The sequence below is a fragment of the Argopecten irradians genome, chromosome 2, assembly GCF_041381155.1.
Source record: "Argopecten irradians isolate NY chromosome 2, Ai_NY, whole genome shotgun sequence".
NCBI classification, from domain to species: Eukaryota; Metazoa; Mollusca; class Bivalvia; order Pectinida; family Pectinidae; genus Argopecten; species Argopecten irradians.
In genome coordinates this window covers 60,538,017-60,547,308 of record NC_091135.1, presented here as the reverse complement: position 1 = coordinate 60,547,308, position 9,292 = coordinate 60,538,017, and the positions used below count along the sequence as shown (strand labels likewise).

Below are 9,292 nucleotides of genomic sequence, written 5' to 3'. Positions count from 1 at the left end.
AATGAAAAAAAATGAAGTTACAACACACAAAAAATGCAAGAATCCCTGTGTAATAACTAAGACAACGCGCGTTATGGAAATTAATAGTATATTCTTCTATTTTAAACTTTTATCTTTTTTTTTTGTAAAGTTCTGATAAGTGTAACTATTAAAGGCCCACTACATTTCCGGAGCAAAATTCAAAGGTTTCTTAAAAACATTAATAACAAAAGAAAATATATATCGATGGCTTAAGATGAGGTTACAACACGAAACATATGCAAGATTTCCTGTCTTATGTACGATAACAGTGGAGATTCATTTCGCTGTTTTGCCGTCTGGCGCAGTGATATTCAACTACCGCGCGGCATTTAGGACGACGGCGGGAAACATAAAACGACCCGCGTTATGAAAATTAACATTTCAATTATTCTAATTAAACAGTTCTGAAGGTGATGATAAGTGTGCTAGTAAACGTATAGTTTATAAATCCTCCGACTCTACAAAATTATTGATCTCGTTTTACATTCCTATTTCAAAAATTAAAAGCCGTTTCGGAAAGGTAGTGGCCCTTTAACGGTAAGAAATTACCATTAAAAAAATTCTTCTATTTTCTCTTTTATAAAGTTCTGATAAATGTACTAGCCTAAAGCATGTATAAAGGGTAAGCTATTAAACATTTGGGACTATATATATACAAAAAAAAATTTGCGCGGTTTCGGCCTCCGTCATATATGTTGTATTGTACATCAGTCAGGTACATTGGGATATTAAAATATCAGAAACATATGTATTTCTGAAAATATATAGACTGTGCAGTATGCCCATATTAGTCCGCTAAACCTGCCTATATTATTAGGCTTTCTTATTATTTTTTTTTTTTTTTTGCCTAATATATATATCAGGCAAAAAAAAAAAATTAAAAAAAGCCTAATAATATAGGCAGGTTTAGCGGACTATGCCCATATGAGCAACAAGTCACCAATTAATTCCGGATATTTATTACATGTCGTTGGACCTTATCCTACAATATCTTTCATATTTCGCAATCGTTCATTGGTCAGATATCTCTCTTTTGAGCCAATCAAATAGTCCGTTGTTTCTTGCGCAAGTTGTTCGCGAAGCTTTTGGCGAAGGAGAAAGTCTATCGTCTGAAGGACAGAAACTCTAATAATTCCATTTTCCAGCAGCTGGGTTTCTTTGCTGTTTAATTAAGGGTAAGAATGACTATCCGTTTTCTTTACGTACATTATTCATTCAATAGTCAATGTCAAAATTTGTAAATAATTGTATACAAAGATGCACATAAATAGCCTATTCCTAGATCATGTTTACTCCGTCGTTTACAATTTACCTGTCAAATTTGTCAGGTAAAACATGTGTTGTGTTGTACTTTTTTTGTCATTCACTTGTTGAATTGGATCTACTTATAAAATAGATTATGTAATTATTGTGTATTCATTTTCTGAACTTTTACTGCATCAAGTGATTCCGACTGTAAACAAACAAGTTGACAGATGAACATGTGCACATATATAACGTCACAAACAAAATCTTGAAAACCCTATTACACCTATTAGAATGAAATGTTTTGTGAAATTTGCCTTTAGAAGTTTATAATAAGTTTTATATGTAGCCTGTAACAATAATCGTCCATATTCTCCAATCTACAGACATGATCAGTTCACTGATGATGATACATTTAAAAAATGTTTCCTTATTGTAATGGTGATATTTCGAACTTTTGCCAGTATAGAGATTTACAATATGTGTAGAAGAATAGAGAAAAACAATGAAATGATTCATGTCGAGTGCCCAGACCTGTGTTTTTCTTATCCTAACTCTCAACCAAGACTCTCTAACAACCTTCTATGGGTTTTCTCTTTTTTTGTTGTTGTTATAAATCAATACTATTATAGTTTATACTGAACACACAAGGTCCCATTTAGTATACTATAAAAATGTTGCCTCCATGTGAATTCATGTACATTTGTACTTGTAGGTGAATGATTAGTAATTAGTTGTAGGGGGGCCGCGGTTTACCAGTATATCGGTATATTGCAATACATTGCAAATCGATATAATATCAGGGTTGCCACCTCTCACGTTTTCGGTGGGAGACTTACGATATTGAACAATTTCTCCCACGAAGACTTATCCCACGCAACGTGAGACGAAAAACTCACGTTTTACGATATTTCCTCCCACCAACTCACGTTTTACGATAATTCCTCCCACCAACCAAAACTATCAGCAAGTCCTGATTTTTCTTCATACGATTAAATCTTAAATTCGTCAGCCCTAGGCATAACTACAAACCACCAGGCAGTGGGGCACTGGCTTGATAGATAAGTAAACAAAAGAGGTGTGAACACTCCCTGGCTACACCCCAGCGACCCTAATTAGCAGCCTGCTTGGCTTGGTGTCACATTCACTCGTGTTACGTAGGAGGTCGACCAGCCGCTTGGAAAACAATCATCTAGCATATATAGCCTATCAAGGAATGTTGTGTATTATAGATAATGAGTATTACTTCAAAAGCAAACACTGCTGATAACTGTAAATGATTTACTCACGTTTTAAATGTTTAATAGGCCTAGGCTTACTATCCAATGCAAACAACTTTGCAATCGTAATGGCCGCCATTTTGGGTAATTGTAATAGCTAGATCCGGAATAGTACAAATTTTCAGGATTTCACTAATTATCACGTTTATAAAAAATAGGAAGGGGATTATTTTACCAGAAATTTGGTTAAATTTTAGACAAAATATTGATCAAATAATGAAATAAATAATAACAAATTATGAATTTAAATAAATGAAATTTCAATGAAATTTCACCTTTTCTCTCTCTCTCAGATTTGATTTTTAAGTTACATTTTGATTATTATTACTGTAACAGGTCTGGAACTATTTTTTTAAATTAGTTCTTATGTTGTTATGAAAATTAAGTACATTGCTTCATTATCCATAATTGTGAAACATGTTTAATTAATTTAATTATAATCCTTTTACAAAACCAGCTTGTAAGATGAATAAGCAGAAGACAAAGAGTGTTTTGTTATATTATTGTTGTGCAAACATGTAAATGTCGATAAAATGACGCCGCGCAAAATCTCCCACTTTGGACAATGCTTTGGTGGGAGATCTCCCACTTTGACATCTCTGGAGGGTGGCAACCCTGTAATATTGCAATAGGAATGTGATGTACCGTTTTTTCGGCGATACATACAGCACTTGTTTTTAATAGTACTACCGAGTGTCATGCAATGTTTTTGGTTATTCTATTTTTCATTCAAAGTTTTGTCTGCTTTCATTTTCACATTTCTCGGAAATTTTGACTGACACTGCGTCACTTGAGTGTTTGTAAGCCGACGTGCCATGGTCACCCGCATACAAATGCAGTGCTAACGTTGATTCAAAACAGCATGGCGAAACGAAACACGGTTGACAAAAAAGCTAAAAGTTCTGTGTGGGAAAATTTTTTGGCTAAAACGTAAAATCGGCAAGAAGGACTCTATATGATTAAGTTCTAGTCATTCTCACTAATTACAATTTGTCATAATTCTAAAATTGTGAGAGTTGATCCCTTTTTAGGTCAGGATGACCTATAGTCATCATGCATGCACCGTCCGTCATCATCGGCTGTCCGCCGTTCATAAACTTTTCATTGAAACAACTTCTTCTCAATAACCGTAAGGCCTAAAGTACTCATGTGTGGCCTGTAGCATGCTGGGATGAAGCTTGGGCTACCAAATTTGTGGAAATTAAAGACCTTGACGTACTTTCAAGGTCACAGGGGTCAAATAAGTTAAAATCTTTGAACAACTTCTTCTCAATAACCGTAAGGCCCACAGTACTCATATTTGGCCTGTAGTATGCTGGGATGAAGGGCTACCAATTTTGTGAATATGAATGACCTTGACTTACTTTCAAGGTCATAGGGCTCAAACAGGCTAAATTTTCAACAACTTCTTCTCAATAACCGTAAAGCTCAGAGTACTCATATTTTACCCGTAATATGCTGGGATGAAGGGCTGATAAAGTTGTGAAAATGAATGACCTTGACTTACTTTTAAGGCCACAGAGGTCAAATATTCTCAAATCTTGAATTTTGAACTTCTTTTCAAGTTCTAACAGTGTGATTTAGCTGACACTTGTAAGAAATGATCCTAACATGGTCCCGACCAACTGTTGTAATATTTTATGTCAATCCGAAATCCAAGATGGCCAACACACCAGCCATCTTGTAAATATATTTTGAACTTATTCTCAAGTTCTACCAGTGTGATTTTGATGGAACTTGCCTGCAATGATACTGACATGGTCTCAACAAAGTGTTGTTATTCATTATAGTAGCCATCTTGAAAACACATTTTGAACTTCTTCTAAAGTTCTACCCATGGATTTGGCTGAAACATGCATGAAATGATTCTTACATGGTCCCGACAAAGTGTTTTTATTTTTTGGGTCAATCTGGAATTCAAGATGATAGCCACAGTCGCCATCTTGAAAATACATTTTGAACTTTTCAAGTTCTACCGGTGCGATTTGGCTGAAACTTGCCTGGATCGATGGTCCTGATATGATCTTGACAAAGAGTTGTTACATCTCTGGTTGATCCCAAATCAATGATGGCTAACAGTGACACCCTTTTCATGGCACCCCTACTTAGTTGACATCACAAGAGTTGTGTATTTTTAAATTCTGTACACATGTTTGAACATATTTGAACTTTCATGTATTGAAAGCCCTTTCTCAATTGTGAGACTCCATGATATGCATAAATACTGATTGAAGTACTGATAGTGTGTGCTGTACTTTTGATTCATTTAATTTAGGACAAAAGTACAAAACATTTTCTGACAGCTATTATAGAGAATGCATTCGACATTGTATATATATATATATATGTGTGTGTGTGTGTGTGTGTTGATTACAAAATTTTGCCATCTAACTGTGATAGCTAAGTCTATACATGTACTTGAGAAATTTTGTCGTTGGCTAAAACTTGAGTAAATGCAGAGAAAAGCATGTGTTCTACTTGCAGGTGCCTTTTCACATCCGATTAGAGAATCAAACTCCAAATTAGGAGTATTTTCATTTACACATAATTATTTTGTATTTGCTAAGATCTAAGACTAGGGAATTATTCAAAAGCAGATTTTGTTGGAACTTGGACATAGTCAGTCGTCTGTGCACCCATATGCTGCATATGCATTCATGCTGAAAATAATTTGAGGATCAATTTTGCAGGTTTGCTCTTTGATGTTACCTAACCAAAAGGCTGATGATCAGTTACTTTTTGTCGACCTTTCCTTGAGGAGATAATATTACCGTTACATGACAGTCATTTTTCTCCTTATATAGCTGGGGTCGGAAAACGACCCCATTCCCAATGCCAAACCCCCCTATATTTTTCCGAATTACAATGAAAAATTCCCAAATCAAACTGCTGAGACAAAAAAAAAAAACTGTCCTGATAAAAGATTGTTTTGTTGATACAATACAGGTCCATGTAAAAACAGCATGTTACATCAAATAACACAGTTATACAATATTTAATTACCTATAACACCATGTTCAGTTATTGGTAACTTTTCCTAAAACTCCTCTTTTCGCGATTAAAAATTCCCAATTTGTGTCAACAAAATTTTCCCCAAAATAACCTGAAAAATCACTGCATGAACAATTAATTAGGATAAAAGTTTGATAAAACTACAATAAATAATCTAATGTTAAATACTAAATATACTAACTTTTGTTGAAACAATATGTGAAAATTGAACTACCAATATAAATAATATATATTTGATGTTGTTCAAATTTGTGATAGTTATTACTGCTATTATACATTTTAATCAAGTTTATCTGAAATCCATATACCTTACTGACATTAATTGCATACATGTGCAAACAGGATGATCAGCGAGAGAAATAATTACTTTTGTATGATAATGTGTAATTATTGTTGTTCTATTTTAAGTTATTTCTCATGCATATGCTTATAACTTGATTTTGTTATTTCATGATAGCATATGAATTAACAGTATTGTTAATCTATTGCTAAAAATATGTCCCCTGGTTTTGTAAAACTGTATTATTCAGTTGGTATATAAGTTTTTATCCCTCTCCCCATGTGTCTGTAAGCAATTTACATTTTCAGCTTCTCCAAAACTACTTCAGCAAATTCAATGAAATTTTGCACAGAATTTCTAAGGCCATTAGAGGGGCTAAAAAGGGTATGATGGCTAAAGGACTGTATGGTTAGGGTCCTTTTTGGTCCGCAGATCCATGAAATTTTCAAAATTGTTATTAATGATTAATTTGTTGTATTTTAAACATTTAGTGCATCCCTGGTTCAACATTACTGTTTTTATAATTTTGCAACTGTTGTTACCGTGGTAACCATCCAAAATATGCATAAACTATGAAAATGTGGAAATATTGGTCATTTTTTGCATTTTTAGCCAACCATCATCAGATGGTGGGCTATTCAAATCACTTTTCGTCCGTGGTCCGTCCTTCCGTCCGTCCGTCCTTTCCTCTGCTGTTCGTCCGTTAACAATTCTTGTAACAATTCTTGTTAAAGTTTGTTATCGCTATTTCTCAGAAAGTACTGAGCTGAAGGGATCTGTCTCCAATTTCATAAGTAGGTTCCTCTAGGGCCCTAGTTATTACATTTTGGGACCGATCGGTCAACAAGATGGCCGTCAGACAGCCATCTTGGATTTATTGCTATATCTCAGAAAGTACGGAAGGGATCTTTCTCAAATTTCATATGTAGGTTCCTCTAGGACCCGTGTTGTGCATATTGCATTTTGGGACCGATTGGTCAACAAGATGGCCGACCGGGGGCCATATTGGATTTTGATTGTTAAAAGTTTGTTATCGCTATATCTCAGAAAGTACGGAAGGGATCTGTCTCAAATTTCATAAGTAGGTTCCCCTAGGGCCCTAGTTATTGCATTTTGGGACCGATCGGTCAACAAGATGGCCGTCAGACAGCCATCTTGGATTTATTGCTATATCTCAGAAAGTACGGAAGGGATCTTTCTCAAATTTCATATGTAGGTTCCTCTAGGACCCGTGTTGTGCATATTGCATTTTGGGACCGATTGGTCAACAAGATGGCCGACCGGGGGCCATATTGGATTTTGATTGTTAAAAGTTTGTTATCGCTATATCTCAGAAAGTACGGAAGGGATCTTTCTCAAATTTCATAAGTAGGTTCCCCTAGGGCCCTAGTTATTGCATTTTGGGACCGATAGGTCAACAAGATGGCCATCAGACAGCCATCTTGGATTTATTGCTATATCTCAGAAAGTACGGAAGGGATCTTTCTCAAATTTCATATGTAGGTTCCTCTAGGACCGGTGTTGTGCATATTGCATTTTGGGACCGATTGGTCAACAAGATGGCCGTCACACAGCCATATTTGATTTTGTTTGTTAAAAAGCCCTAAGTTGTTTATAATGCATTTTGGGACTGATCATGATCGGTCAAGAAGATTGCAGACAGCCCGCTATCTTGGATTTAGATAATTAAAGTTTGTTACCACTATTTCTCAGAAATTACTGAAGGGATCATTCTCAAATTTCACATATAGGTTCCCCTATGGCCCTAGTTGTGCATATTACATTTTGGGACTTATCTGTCAACATGATGGCCACCTGGCAGCCATCTTTGATTTTGATAGTTAAAGTTTGTTACTGCTATTTCTCAGAAAGTGCTGAAGAGATCTGTCTCCAATTTCATATGTAGATTCCACTTGAGCCCTAGTTTTGCATATTGCATTTGGTAACTGATTGGTCAACAAGATGGCCGACCCGCCGTCATCTTGGATTTTGATAGTAATCGCTATTTGTTAGAAATTGCTGAAGGGATATCTCTCATATAATTATTCCATGTGTAGGTTCCCCTCGGGCCCTAGTTGTTCATAGTACCTTTGGGACTGATCGGTCAACAAGATGGCCAACCAGCCGCCATCTTGGATTTCACCACTGTTTCTCGGAAAGAAATGAAGCGATCTGTCTTAAATTTCATATGTAGTATGTTTGAAAAAGTTTGAAAGGCAGGGAAAAGATCCCTCTTTCCCTTGTGAGCCATAGATCATTCTTTGGTGGGTGCCAAGATCCCTCTGGGATAACTTGTTCTTATTATTGTGTCTCATAAAACACAATATGAAATGAAATATACCTTTAGAATATAAATCAGAACTTGATCGAATGATACATCCACCATTTTACTGATTTAAAAGTAATTAGCAAAGTTATTTTGCATGGCTTTGGTATCATAAGCCCTTATCCATCTTTTATCCCTAGATATTGTCACTATGTGTGTATGTATATGAAAACACTGCATCCTGTATAACAAGGTCAGGAAACTTCCCTCATTACTGATAATCTACACAACACAAAACTGAAACACATCATAACACAACAGTATTACATTTTCATGCAACTGAATCAGCAATAATTTGATTTATTCATCGTGGCTCCAATTATTGTTGTACACCAATTTACTAATAGGTCATTATACATCTACTGATTTCTACAAATCTAAGAAAAGCAGTGCCATCAAGAGTGTATGTATATAGCGTTAGGGCTATAGTGTTAGCAAGATTATATAATTGCAATCAGAATAGAAAATGCATGTGCAATGAATCGCAACAGAAAAAGAGAAAATGTAGCAGTCATATTGGAGTCCTGCTTCACTCTCCCTCCTTTCTAGAAGTAATTTTCCTCAAGGACACATAGAACCTGTAAATGTGTACCACCTCCCTGGGTATTATTAAAGGAGGGGGGAGGGGGGATTGGCAGTTCATGTAAGGACATGTCAGGTCTGTTGGTGGAGGAAAGCTGGAGTCCCCAGAGAAAAACCACCAACCAGCGGTCAGTACCTGGCAACTGCCCCACATGGGATTCAAACCCGCATTCCAGAGGTGTCAGGACATTTTAACCACTCGGCCACCGCGGCCCCTAAAGGCCCTGACAGTTTGATAATATAAAAGAAGATAATATGTACTGCCAGATCATGGTTAACGTTCAATGGCCAGTAACCTCTGAATAATACCACTATAAGCTACCTTGCCATTGATGACCATCCTTGTTCAGTCCTGCTACAATATTTAATTTTTGCAAAGAAATTCAATTTTTTTGGGGTTATACTAAATTTCTGTACCATTTTGATAAAGAAATACCTCAAAGTGTTATCAAATTCAAATTGTTTTTCCTCATGATTTCCTGCATGATTTCAACTACCTACATCATATGTTCTCCTAAATGAAAATTGAACTTGATCAAATAAAAG

General features: G+C 35.8%; 1 protein-coding gene across 4 annotated transcripts in view; it reads left to right on the top strand.

Annotated features, from left to right (window-relative positions):
• Nucleotides 1-1,064: 1,064 nt before the first annotated feature.
• The window catches only part of LOC138316136 (protein NDRG3-like), a 47,921-nt gene continuing 39,693 nt past the window's right edge, over nt 1,065-9,292 (top strand). For all 4 annotated transcript variants that reach the window (XM_069257659.1, XM_069257657.1, XM_069257654.1 and 1 more), the window contains exon 1: nt 1,065-1,196. The gene's annotated coding sequence lies outside the window, so the exon portion shown is untranslated. The remainder of the gene's footprint in view (nt 1,197-9,292) is intronic.